Raw genomic sequence first — 13695 nt, 5'->3', positions numbered from 1 at the left:
AATTTTCGTCTGCACATATTTCTCAGAGAGGGTTTTTATTTATTCTCTCTGCAAAATGAGTGAAAAACAAAAAAGTTTGCCAGAAAGTTTGTTAAGTTCACGGGTATTGTAAAATTTGTGATTAAAGTGAAATTATGTGATTAGGGTGTATTTTTGTGTTTTTAAGTTTTAAAAGCTTACGCATCAAAAAAATTATAAACAGATTCAAATTTAAAAATATTTTTTTTTAAATTTGATTTATTCGTCAGCTGTTTGAAATTTTTCCCTGATAGCCAAGGCGAATTCAGATAAGGTGGTGGCAGTCAAGGCGAATTCATATAAGGTAGTGTTATTCAATCAACTGATAATATTGTTCGTAATTAGCCTGGTTTAAGTAGCTGTCAAAGTTTGTTATTGTTTACATTTTTATATTTAAAAATGTCCGTTAAACAAAGAAATACTTCGTTAATATTTTGAATAATTTATGTAAAAAATCAGAAAATAACAAGCATCTCGTAAACGAATATCATTTTATTTAAATAATGTCGTAATTGATATGTATACAAATATGTTATTTAAGAAAAATATTTTTTTCCATTAAATGTTAACATATTACACAATATTGTTTGGATAGGATATTGGTCTCCCTCCAAACAGATCCGCTAAGATGGGATTTTTTTGTCGAATAAACCGAATAAGACAAAAACCCGAATAATTGAATACTCTAGTATTTATGAAATTCTAACGATACTAACTGGCCAATTCATCATCCCACAGCCTAAACGGTTGAAGCTAAAGAGCTGAAATTTGGATAGGAGATTGCTCCAAATATTTTTTTAAATTCGAATGATTAGGGGGTAAAAAGGGATAAATTCGGTAACCTCATATCTCCTAAACTAAAGGAGATAAAAAAACAGTTTAAAGCTTTTCGTCGTTGACTTAAAAAATAAGAGGATTTTAAAAAAGTACCGGACAGCTGTCTGGTATTCTTTGAAATTTCTATAATATTGAACATAGAAACTTGAAATTAAGCATGTAGAACCCGGAGTATGTGACAAACAATGAGAGGGAATTTTTTGGTACTTTTGCGTTCAAAACCTACTTTTTAAAATTTCTATAATGTTAAGAAAGGTACCAAAGGGGAGTAAAAACGAGAAATTTGATTTTATTCATGAAGCATAAAACATGGAGTTTTTTTTTAATTTTCGTTCTTCGACTTGTAAACAAATTTTTATTTTGTCATACAATTATTTTTAATTATGAAATACTGAATACTGAAGTATAATGTTATGAATCTACCTTAATCCCCGGGAAAGTTCGGGTTTGATTATAAGCTTTACATGAATAGTGGACGGTATAATGTTATGAATCTACCTTAATCCCCGGGAAAGTCCGGGTTTGATTATAAGCTTTACATGAATAGTGGACGGGTATACTTACTTACTGTTACAAATATCTGCCAAACTACTTTCGTAATAAAAATATATATATATTTTTTTTGTAAATTTTAACATTATTTATTAGTTTTTTTTTAATTTATACAATTTTATACTACTATTATTTATTAATAATTTATACATAATATTATATCCTACATATTTTTACTAAATAATACGTTAATATATAAAAAAATAGTATGAAGATGATACCCAAGCAACCATTAACTGAAACAAAAAGAAAAAATTAAACAAAATATTAAGAGAAGTTGGTTTTTAAACAAGATTACTATATACTTTGTAATTAATTATATTTGTCGTTCCTTGTAATTTGATGGGATACTAAAATCATCATATTGCCGCCTGTGCATGAATCTCCTGTAACATTCCAAAGATGCTACTCTTAATGTAATGTAAAGTTCTGAAAAAATAATAATATAAACATATTTACTCTTAAAGAAACCACAGAACTAAATCATTAACACAAAATCATTGACACATACTCAGGCGCGGATCAATATCATACAAAATATAAAAGCATGGAAAAAAGAAAAAAATTAAAAAAATCAGTATTTAGTAAGTCTTTACTGGTTACTAATAAAAATTTTGATTTATTTTAAACTGAAAGTATGTATCGACCAAATCTTGATGTCATCCAATTTTTATTGTAAAAGTCGCATAAATAAATTAAGGTGTTTAGTGTTTAAAATACACATAATTAAATGTTTGAAGTATCTGTTAAACATATAAATTTGTTTTTAATTCGCCATTTTTATTTAAAAAAAACATAAAATTAACAATTTTTTTAAAATTATTTACAATTATATTACAATATATCGAAATATTTCGTGGTGCGAAACCACGAAGCATTTCGTACAATGTACGACATTTTTCGTGTATATTAGGAATGTATTATTTTCAGAGAATATACCCAGCAAAAAATCTTTAAATTTTGGTAATGAGTAATTTAGATGAGTGGTCGTTATCAATAACATTATTTAATTTTTTTTGAATAGGATTTGTAGCCAATTATATAGAGAATCAGTCCAATAATCTAAAAAACCTATCCAACGTTTGTGGTTCGAATCACAGTTGATACTAGTACTAAAAAAACGTCGATTTATACTTTTACGTAAAAACTATTCCAAAAAGCATTAAAAAATAACTTGTTAATGGAGCACTGAGTAAGCGGAAAGATTAATAACTGCAAAAAATAACTGTAGTGCCAGGTTTAAGCTCGGAAAAGTAAAATACTGCATTTACATGCAGTAACTAATAAAAATTATTCAAATTTTTTGCAGTGACAAATAAAAATTATTGCAATTTTTTGCGGTAATCAATAAATTTGACTGAAGAATTTTGAAGTAATCAGTAAAAAGTTACAAAATACTAATTTTTTTAAAATTACACATCATACTTAAATGTTTATGACTGTTTTTTGTCACACATTTTTTTTGCCAGGGATAAAGTATGTTGAAAATCATATCAATTGATCTAAAATTTTGCATATTCCCATACAAAGGTATATATTCCCGGAAATTAGTTTATTGTTAACTAGCTTATAACCCGCTGCCTTGTAAGCGAGCCGTTTTATAGGCATTGGAAAATTTTGGTAACTCTACTCTCTATTTCTTAATGTTGTACTACAGATATTTTAGAAAATTGAAGGAGTACCTTTTGAAGAACGATAAAGTACCAAAAAGTCCCCTTCTATAGGGTCTCACTTAATCCGTGACATACATGCTTAATTTCATGTTTCTAGGTCTAATATTATACACATTTTAAAAAGTACCTTATGAAGAACAAAAAAGTTTCTTTTATGGGTTCTCACTTTATACGGGTCATACATACTTAATTACATGTTTCTAGGTTCAGTATTATAGAAATTTCAAAAAGTACCTTTTGAAGAACGATAAAGTTCCAAAAAGTCCTTATTTATAGGTTCTCATTTAATCCGGACTCTTCATACTTAATTTCATGCTTCTAGGTTTAATATTGTAGAAATTTCAAAAACTACCTTTTGATGAACAAAAAAGTACCAAAAGTCTCTCATTATGGGTTCTTACTTAATACGTGCTTAATTTTATGTTTCTAGGTTCTGTATTATAAAAATTTCAAAAAGTACCTTTTGAAGATCGATAAAGTACCAAAAAGTCCGCTTTTATAGGTTGTCATGTAATCCGGACTCTACATACTTAATTTTATGCTTCTAGATTCAATATTATGGAAATTTCTTAAAGTACATTTATACCAAAAAATCCCTTTTTATGGGTACTGACTTATTCCGGGCTCATATTTAATTTCATGTTTCTATAAAAATGACCTTTTTATGAACAAAAAGGTACCAAAAAGTCCGCTTTTATGGGTTCTCACTTAATCCGGGCCATACACGTTTAATTTCACGTTTCTAGGTTTAGTATTATAGAAATTTCAAAAAAATACCTTTTGAATATCGATAAAGTACCAAAAAGTCCCCTTTTATGGGTTCTCACTTAATCCGGGCCATACACGTTTAATTTCATGTTTCTAGGTTTAATATTATAGAAATATCAAAAAGTACCTTTTGAAGAACGATAAAGTACCAAAAAGTCCCCTATTATGGGTTCTCACTTAATCCGGGCCATTCATGCTTAATTTCATGTTTCTATGTTTAATATTATTGAAATTTAAAAAAGTACCTTTTGAAGAACAAAAAGGTACGGAAAAGTCCCTTTTTATGAGTTCTCACTTAATCCGTTTGTTTCTAGGTTTAATATATTAAAAAGTATCTTTTGATGAACGATAAAGTACAAAAAAGTCCCCTATTATGGGTTCTAACTTATGTTTCTAGGTTTAGTATTATAGAAATTTCAAAAACTACCTTTTAGAGAACGATAAAGTACCAACAATACCCCTTTTATCGCATTTCGCTTAATCAGTGCCATATATGCTGAATTTCATGTTTCTATGGTCAACATTATATAAATTTCAAAAAGTATCTTTAGAACATAGGCGGCCAGAAAGAGAATATTTGAAATGCATATGTTGTAGTGAAAATAAAAAGAGTGCAAAAATGGAAATATGTGTGCTTTGCACTGAAAAAATAGTATGCTTGTATTTATGTGTGGTATTTGTTTATAAAGCAAATAATATGATTATTCTTTTCCCATTCAATATTCCACATATTGGCTTGTTTTATTATATTTAGGTATAATAATAACAAAAGCACCGTGTATCATTTCATAAAGCGTCACAGACCTTTCTTGTTAAATGCTGGCATGCAACTAAATTGAATTGTTTTTGTTTTATGTTTACTGAGTGCTTTTGCTGAGAAAATTCGTATTGCATGTGTATAAGTGAGAGTAACACATTGCCCGCAAGGGCATGTTTGGCCCCCTATGATCTAAACCAACAGACATCTAACTAAGCATACATAACGAAAAACACAGAAAAATAAAAACAAAATAAACAACACAATAAAACGAACCTACATCCAAATATACGAATAGAATTCACAAAAACAAAATATATAACTTAATGACGCCAACAGCGTTCAAACATACAAAGTTGAATAAAACCAAATGTTTGAAAAAATAAGCTTAAAGAGCGTTGTTTTGTTAAAAAATTTGCTGTCACTACAATGAAGTGACTACATTAAAATTTAAAATATACAATAAAATAAAAATGTATAAACATGTAAAAACACGTAAAAGTTCGGGAATGCCGAATCTTACATACGTACCAACACATCACGCTTTACCAAGATTTGCTCATTTATTAGATTTATGCTTAAATTTTATTATAGGTTTTATTTTCGGAATACGATATTAATAGTTTGGATCGCGCACCGATGTTTTAAAACAAATAATTTTTTCGAATGTATAATAATACTAATATGTTTTAATAATATATTAGGAATAAATCAATTTTCTGGAAGAGGTAAACTTGATTATAAAGAATTTCATCGCTGCACATGATTTTAAACAAATTATTATGGACTCTTGGATATAATATAGACCGATTCTTATGGAATTTGATAGAGAAATTTAAGATCTTATAAAACTTATTAAGATTATATTTAATTTTGCATCATCCTTCAGGAGTGCTGTTAAATTTGAGAAAATGAGTACCGATTTTGGGGTGCTTGTGCTACTTTTGGGAACCTATAAATCAACTCAAAAAAAGATTCAATATAACTAGTTCTCTTTATTCTTATTAAATTTTTGAAATTTATTTTTGTTATTTTTTTTGTAATTTCGAAAATATTATTCATAATTTATTCCAGAATTACAAACTTGCGTATTTGAATATAACCCTCATAATTCATTTGTTACATCTATTCACCAAGATTATTTCAACTGAATATTCAATATTTTTGCTGTTTTGAATAAGAACCATAAAATTATTTATATAAAACACTTTTCCGAACACTTTTTTAGCATTTTTTTCTTAACGAATAATTAAAAGATTTGACATCCTAGATTATTTAAATACTTTTTTTGGTCTTAGACGCCCTAAACAAAATCGTTGTTACCTAGTGTTACAAAACAATGGAAACTTTTTCTAAATTTTCACAAGAGGACTCAAAACTAAAAAAATTTAATGAAACAATTTTTTTTAGAATTTTATTTGTATATATCCTTATATACCCAAATTAGTAACATTTCATGAATATAATTAATTCAGTTTAAAAAAAATATAACACAATTGAAGTATTTGGTTTTCTGTTACTGACAAAACAATGGAAATTTTGGTATTATCTTAACAAAATTGGTCAGAAATTGTCAGAAACTCAGAATATAGTTCTGTATGTTTTACTTTGTATTGCTGCACGACATTGGAGATGCATTGAAACAATAATTGGATAAAAAAAATCATTTGAAAAATTTAGCTATTCCTTTATATCCGCATTCTAAAAATCGTCCTTCCAATTCGGCCTAAAAGGACATTTTTTGAGTCCATATCTTGGAACTACTGTTTTTCATAGATTTTCTCTGGGGTTGAAGAGGTAGGCCTCTTTAATAGAGGTATAATTTTCAAGTCTAGCCACTCGATTGCAACTCCCAAACTGGCTTTTAGATTCATAGATCACTACCCTATACTATACATAGTATCTTCTTATAATTAAATTCGATCAATACCTTGCCCTAAAAAATTGTTCTATACTATAATTTTGCCACTGCTAAACTTAAAATTCTTCGGGTCCAGTATCTTTCCCCTTTGGTCACCTCACAAATGTCCTAAAACTAAATGTTCTAATTAAATTTGGACATGCCCATTAAAAGGATATTTTTTCACATTAATTCGACCTGTTTATGTTATCTTTGGCAATGAGTAGGCAAATAGAATGATTCTTTCTTAAACTGAGATGTTTTCCCGCAGGGCGACTACAACCAAGGCCAGTCTAATTTTCCATGTGATTAAAAATAGGAGTACCTTTTTCGAACTTTTTATAATAACTATCCTAGAAGAGTACTTTTTTGGAGTTCTTCGAATGCTATTGTCATTAAATTATCCTGTATTAGAGCAGTTTTAGGAGGTCTTCAACCCATATGTTGAATTTTCCCTGAATATTTCTTATCAAATTTTTTAATATTTTTGAAAGTGTTGATTTATTTATTAAATATTAATCACAGTTCAACAAATATTAGGCAAAATATTAAAATAAGTATTAAAATCGTTTCTTATTTTGCTTTTTAAACCGGAAATCTAGAAATTTTAAATAATGACAAAAAAATAGTTTTGCAAGAAAATTAAAAAATATATTAAAATGACGAATAATTTGAAATAATAGTAAACAACGATGCTTTTTATACCGTTATTTTGAATATTTTTTTAGTAAGAGTCTTCTTTTCTGTAAAAGTTTAAAAGTTTCCAATGTTTTGTCAGTACCATAATAATAAATGACAGTTATTTGGTTTTCTTTTTCCTGAATTTAATTAATTATGTTTTTGTTAATTTTGGTAAATTTATGTATATTAATAAAAATTAATAATAGTTTTTAATAATATGTATATCAATAATTAGTTAAGAATTTCAACCATTTCTTAAATATTTGAAAAAGTTTCCATTGCTTTGTCAACTACTGTATATGTATATACTACATATGTATATGCTTATTCTTAGGGGCATTAAACAATTTTCGAACAGGTTTTGTACCTTACCCTTTCTCTAAATTGGCACAAATAAGATTTGGCCTAGGTATTTTACTATATCTATGCCAAGTTTTAGCTGTCTATCCAAATAGTCAAAAAAGAGAACAAACTGTGATTTTTGACTCGCCCCATTTCCCCCACAGACCAAAAATCCAGCTACGTTAGGATTTGAGCCAGGTATTCTGCTATATCAATGCCAAGTTCCAGCTTTCCAGCCCATCTGTGGGCTTCAAAAAGATCTGGATAGACAAAAAAGGGAAAAAACATTTGAGGAAATTGTGTATGTATATCTTTCTGATATTGATTTATAACGAAGTTTATAAAATACAAATTGTAGCTTCCAGAGATTGTTGCCAATTAAGCGTCTATAGCGCTATATTTAGCGTCCTTTAACAACTTAAAAGCAGCATTTAAATTTACTAATATATAAGTAACCACTTGCAGTAAAATACATATTTCTATCAATATAATACTAAAAATATTTCACATTTTAATATTATTGCTACTAAAAATTGCAACACTACTTTGAAATTTCTAGCAGCACACATTCACAGTATTCGTTTTATGCCTGTTGTACAACAATCGAAATTTATTTTTTGTCATAGCAAAACACACAGACAATCGTTGTGCCGCTAATTTTTTCCTAGCTGCAGTATATTGTTTTGGCTCTGCTACTGCCAGTAGCAAGATGAGCAACTGTCAGTTGCAATTTAATTATTTTTATACCCTTCACCTTTGTGAGAAGGATATATATATAAGTTTGTCAATCCGTTTGTAATTTCTGGATTATAATTTTCCGACCATATAAAGTATATATATTCAGGATCCTTATAGATCGCGGAGTCGATTTAGCCATGTCCGTCTGTCTTTCTGTTGAAATCAGTTTTTAGAGGACCCCAGATATCGGCGAGATCCGAATCTTCAAGAATTCTATTAGACATGCTTTCGAGAAGATCGCTATTTAAAATCAGCGAAATCGGTCGATAAATAACGGAGATATGAGCAAAAATCCGAGACAACCTCTGAAAATTTAATCAAAAAATGTCATATTTTTTCATGCTTTGTTAAAAAAGCAACAACAACACTGTATATTAGAAAAAGATGTACACGTGAGTGTGTAGATGTATTTGGTTATATTCTGCTGTGTATTTTTTTGTATGTTTGGATGCTGTTGGAGTCATTGCGTTGTTATTTTTGTTTTTCTGTGTTTTTCGTTATGTATGTTTAGATGTCTGTTGGTTTAGATGCCTTGTGTATTTTGTGTTTTATTTCGTTTAGCGTTGTTGTTGTTGTTCTTTTTGTTTAGCTTTTGATATAAAATAATGAAGTCGGAAAAAAATTTAAAATTTATTAAAGATGTTTAAAATACGCTATGGTGAAGGTTATATAAGATTTGGCACAGCCGAATATAGCACTCTTACTTGTTGTGATGTAGGTTGGTTTTAGTGCGTTGTTTATTTTATTTTTTCTGTGGTTTTTGCAGTGTACGGATAGCGATCAAGTTTAATTCGATCGATTTAAATATTTCATTTTTCCACGAATGGATCTTTTTGACTCGCGAGTTTAAAAATAAAACTCGCGATAAGAGTTGAAAATTAAAAGAGCGTTAAATAGAACTCGGTCGCGATTCGAGTCGAAACGAGTTAGTCTCGAGTTTTATAATTTTGTAAGCTCAACAAATTAAAATTTGTAACAGATAACCATTTTACCGATATGAAATAACCGAAAAATAGAAAATGCAATGAAATTATGTGCATACATTGTATGCAGTATGCATATTATTTGCAGTTAGAGGAATTTTTGAATTGTGCCACATAATTTAATGGTGTATGGCAATAAAGATGAAGGCTGCAACTTTTTTTATGGATCACTTGTATATACATATAATTATATTTCTATTTGTGTCTTATTATCATTATTGCTAACTAGCTTATAACCCGCTACCAGAGATACAAGCCGAAACGGCTCAAATCGGCGGCTGGCCGCCGGTAATATTTTGCAAGCCGCGCCGCGGCCGACTTCGGCTTAAAATCTAAGCCAGCTTAAACGTTGCCGCTGATAAAGATTGGAATCACACATGTATTTCGAAAAATAATTTCACCAATTTGAACGGAGTTGCCACTATTTTAAATTCTTATTGCAAATTGAAAAAAGTTGCCACACAATTTTGGGTTAATATTAAAATAGTGAAAACTACTATAAATGTCCTTTTTCTGAAGAAATAACTTATTTAGAGACAGGTTTCCATATAACACGCTATTATACAGAGATTTTTCAATATAATAAGGTCAATTTCTGAAGAAAAAGTTAAATTTAGCCGACAATTTTTACCTTGTAAGCGAGCCGTTTTATAGGCATTGTAAAATTTTGGTAACCTCTCTATTTCTTAATGTTGTACTACAGATATTTTAGAACGATAAAGTACCAAAAAGTCGCCTTCTATAGGGCCTCACATAATCCGGGCCATTCATGCTTAATTTCATGTTTCTATGTTTAATATTATAGAAATTTAAAAACGTACCTCTTGAAGAACAAGAAGGTACGAAAAAGTCCCCTATTATTACTTTTCGACTTTTTGCATTTAGTTAAAAGTCGACTTTTCGAAAAAGTCCCCTATTATGGGTTCTAACTAGGGTTCTATAGTTGAAACGAAAAGTCGACTTTTCGACTTTTTGCATTTAGTTAAAAGTCGACTTTTCGACTTTTTGCATTTAGTTAAAAGTCGACTTTTCGACTTTTTGCATTTTATGAAAAGTCGACTTTTCGACTTTTGCATTTTATGAAAAGTCGACTTTTCAACTTTTCGACTTTTTGCATTTAATTAAAAGTCGACTTTTCGACTTTTTCCGACATTTTTCGACTTTTCGACTTTTTCCGACTTTTCGACTTTTTTTGACTTTTCGAATATTTTCGACTATTTTCGACTTTTCGACCTTTTTAGACCTTTTTCGACTTTTCGACTTTTTCCGACTTTTCGACTTTTTCCGACTTTTCGACTTTTTTCGACTATTTTCGACTTTTTCCGACTTTTCGACTATTTTCGACTTTTTCCGACTTTTCGACTATTTTCGACTTTTTCCGACTTTTCGACTATTTTCGATTTTTCGACTTTTTCGATTATTTTCGACTTTCTTCGACTTTTCGAATATTTTCGACTTTTCCGACTATTTTCGACTTTTCGACTTTTTCCGACTTTTTACGACTTTTCGACTTTTTTCGACCTTTTTCGACTTAAATAGAGAACATAGAAACATGAAATTAAGTCGAAGTTTAGTATTATAGAAAATAATACTAAACTTAGAAACAAAGAATACCTTTTGAAGAACGATAAAGTACCAAGATGTCCCTTTTAAAACACTTTTAATTTCATGTTTCTAGGTTTAATATTATAGAAATATAAAAAGTACCTTTTGAAGAACGAAAAGTACCAAAATGTCCTCTATTTAGGGTTCTCAATTAATCCGGGCCATACACATTTAATTTCATGTTTCTATGTTCAGTGTTATAGAAATTTCAAAAAGTACCTTTTGAAGAACGATACAGTATGCATATATGCTAAATTTCATGTTTCTAGGTTCAGTATTATAGAAATTTCAAAACGTACCTTTCGAAGAACCAAAAATTCCCTTTTTATGGGATCTCACTTAATTCGCGCCATATATGCTGAACTTCATGTTTCTATGTTCAATATTATAGAAATTTCAAAAAGTATCTGTAGAAGAACCAGAATGTACCAAAAATACCCCTTTTATCGGATCTCACTTAATCCGGCCCATACATACTTAATTTCATTTTTCTAGGTTCAATATTATAGAAATTTCAAAACGTACCTTTTGAAGAACTTAAAGTACCAAAATGTTCTCTATGTAAGGTTCTCACTTAACATGTTTAATATCATGTTTCTATGTTTAATATTATAGAAATTTAAAAGAGTACCTTTTGAAGAACAAAAAAGTATCAAAAACACCCCTTTTTGGGATCTCACTTAATCCGTGCCATATATGCCGAATTTCATGTTTCTAGGTTCAATATTATAAAAATTTCAAAAACTACCTTTTTATAAACGAAAAGTATCAAAAACACCGCTTTTATGGGATCTTACTTAACCCGGTCCATACATACCTAATTTCGTGTTTCTAGGTTTAATATTATAGAAATTTCAAAAAGTACCTTTTGAAGAACGAAAAGTACCAAAATGTTCTCTATTGTATAATTGTATGTATAATTTCACATTTCTAAGTTCAATATTATGAAAAAATCAAAAAGTAAATTTTTAATACTTTTAGGTTCAAAAAGTACTTTTTGAGGAACGAAAAATTATCAAAAATGTCCCTTTTATGCAAAAAGTAAGTACATTTTTGACCCCTTAAGCGTTCGAATATCCAAAAAGTACTAAATACGTATTTTTATTTTCGTTAAGTTATGAATAAGCCAAAAATATTTTTTGTATGTTCTTTGGTTTAAAATATACATGAGGTGAAAAAAGTACAAAAATGCAGTTTTTACCCGTTTTTTTCCCTAAAGGGGCCAAATTTGAAAAATGTACCAGACACCTGTCCTCTTATTTTTAAGTGAACGACGATAAGCTTTTAACTGCTTTTGTATCTTGTCTAGTTTAGGATATATGAAGTTACCGAATTTACCCGTTTTTTCCCCTAAACATTCGAATTTCCAAAAATCCCGTCTTAGTGGATCTATTCGGTGTGAGACCAATCTTCTGTACAAATTTCAGCTCTTTAACTTCAACCGTTTAGGCTGAGGGATTTTTCAAGGACTCGGGGGGTTTATTATCCGGTCCGAAGGACCAAAATGTTTCCTTGAAATATTTCCACGAAAATATCGGGAGTTGAAAAAATAAAAACACAAATTAGTTTTATTTTAATAATAAGAAAAAATAGGGATTTATTTTTTTTCACGGGGGGTTTAATAATGTACGTACCGTACGCTTCGGGGTTACAAATGTAAGTGAACATTACAATTTACAAAAAACAAGTTAGAGGGCTATATTCGGCTGTGCCGAATCTTATATACCCTCCACCAGCTACTTTTATGTTATTACTTTTCTAATTGATCAAATATTTGTAGAAATGAGTTTTCTCATGTCTTTACGTTTAGGGTCGTTAAGGTGTAACAGTATTGCAACAGTATTAATGAGTATACAAGTAGGAGAAGAGAAAACTCATCTTCTAGAAGATGAATACTCATCTTCTTCTTCTAGAAGAAGAGAAAACTCATCTTCTAGAAGAAGAGAAAACTCATATTCTAGAAGATAAGATAGCAACACTTCTAGAGGATACTAGTTAGTCACTTCAAGAAGTGACTTCCTAGTCACATCTAGAAGAGTCTTTGGCAATACCTTACTTCCAAGAGTCATCTAGAAGTTTCTTCTGCGGGTCTTCCAGAAGTATCTTCCAAGTTACTCTTAGACGTTCCCCAGCTCGGCATCAGTTCTTCCCCACTGGTGACAAGAATTCTTATACTTCCGCAACATCGCTGGCGAGCTTTTAGCACGTTTGCAAGTTTCACACGGGTAACTTCTGCAATAGAAAATCTACATACATTTTCTATTGCAGAAGTTATCTAAAAATGTATATGGATTGGTGCATTCTAAACATACAGAGTTTTATAAAAAAGTTACGATTTTAAATTTGTTCGAATTTTCAATACCAAAAATTGAAACTCTGTTTGTAAATTAAAATTCAACAACAAAAATGAAATGTCAATAATTAGAAAAAAATATTTTTTTCTAGTTTAAGAAAATTAACAAAATTTTGTATGAAAAGTGACATAAAATTATTTTAAAAAATTATAGATTTAGTGTGCACAACCGTAATTTCACGTAAAATCCTTAAAAGTGGCCAAAAAAGTAAGTTAACCATTTGAGTGTTTTGACAAGTTTAAATTTCTCACTCAAGAGAGTGTCGAATTCACACGACACTCGTAGATGTGAGAGAGTAATTTGAGAGTCGGACTACTTGTTATCAGCGTTGTCAATTATTTTATACTAAAACGCGCCGTCCATTCACTCAAAACGCACTAAAAAACGCTAACATTATATTTTTACACAGTCTTAAAAAATATAGTATTTAGCTAAAATTTTTATTAAAAAAATACTCGTTAATTGGAATTTTAATTCGGGAACGAAA

General features: G+C 29.5%; 1 protein-coding gene across 6 annotated transcripts in view; it reads right to left on the bottom strand.

The window, feature by feature from the left end:
- Positions 1-1490: 1490 nt before the first annotated feature.
- The window catches only part of LOC111687560 (hemicentin-2), a 419747-nt gene continuing 407542 nt past the window's right edge, over positions 1491-13695 (bottom strand). For all 6 annotated transcript variants that reach the window (XM_046956663.1, XM_046956676.1, XM_046956672.1 and 3 more), the window contains 2 exons: positions 1713-1836; positions 1491-1643 (listed from right to left, as the gene is read on the bottom strand). The gene's annotated coding sequence lies outside the window, so the exon portion shown is untranslated. The remainder of the gene's footprint in view (positions 1644-1712; positions 1837-13695) is intronic.

This window comes from Lucilia cuprina, chromosome X (genome assembly GCF_022045245.1).
Source record: "Lucilia cuprina isolate Lc7/37 chromosome X, ASM2204524v1, whole genome shotgun sequence".
NCBI lineage: Eukaryota > Metazoa > Arthropoda > Insecta > Diptera > Calliphoridae > Lucilia > Lucilia cuprina.
Note: the sequence above shows the minus strand (reverse complement) of the source record. Positions and strands in the feature narration are given on the sequence as shown.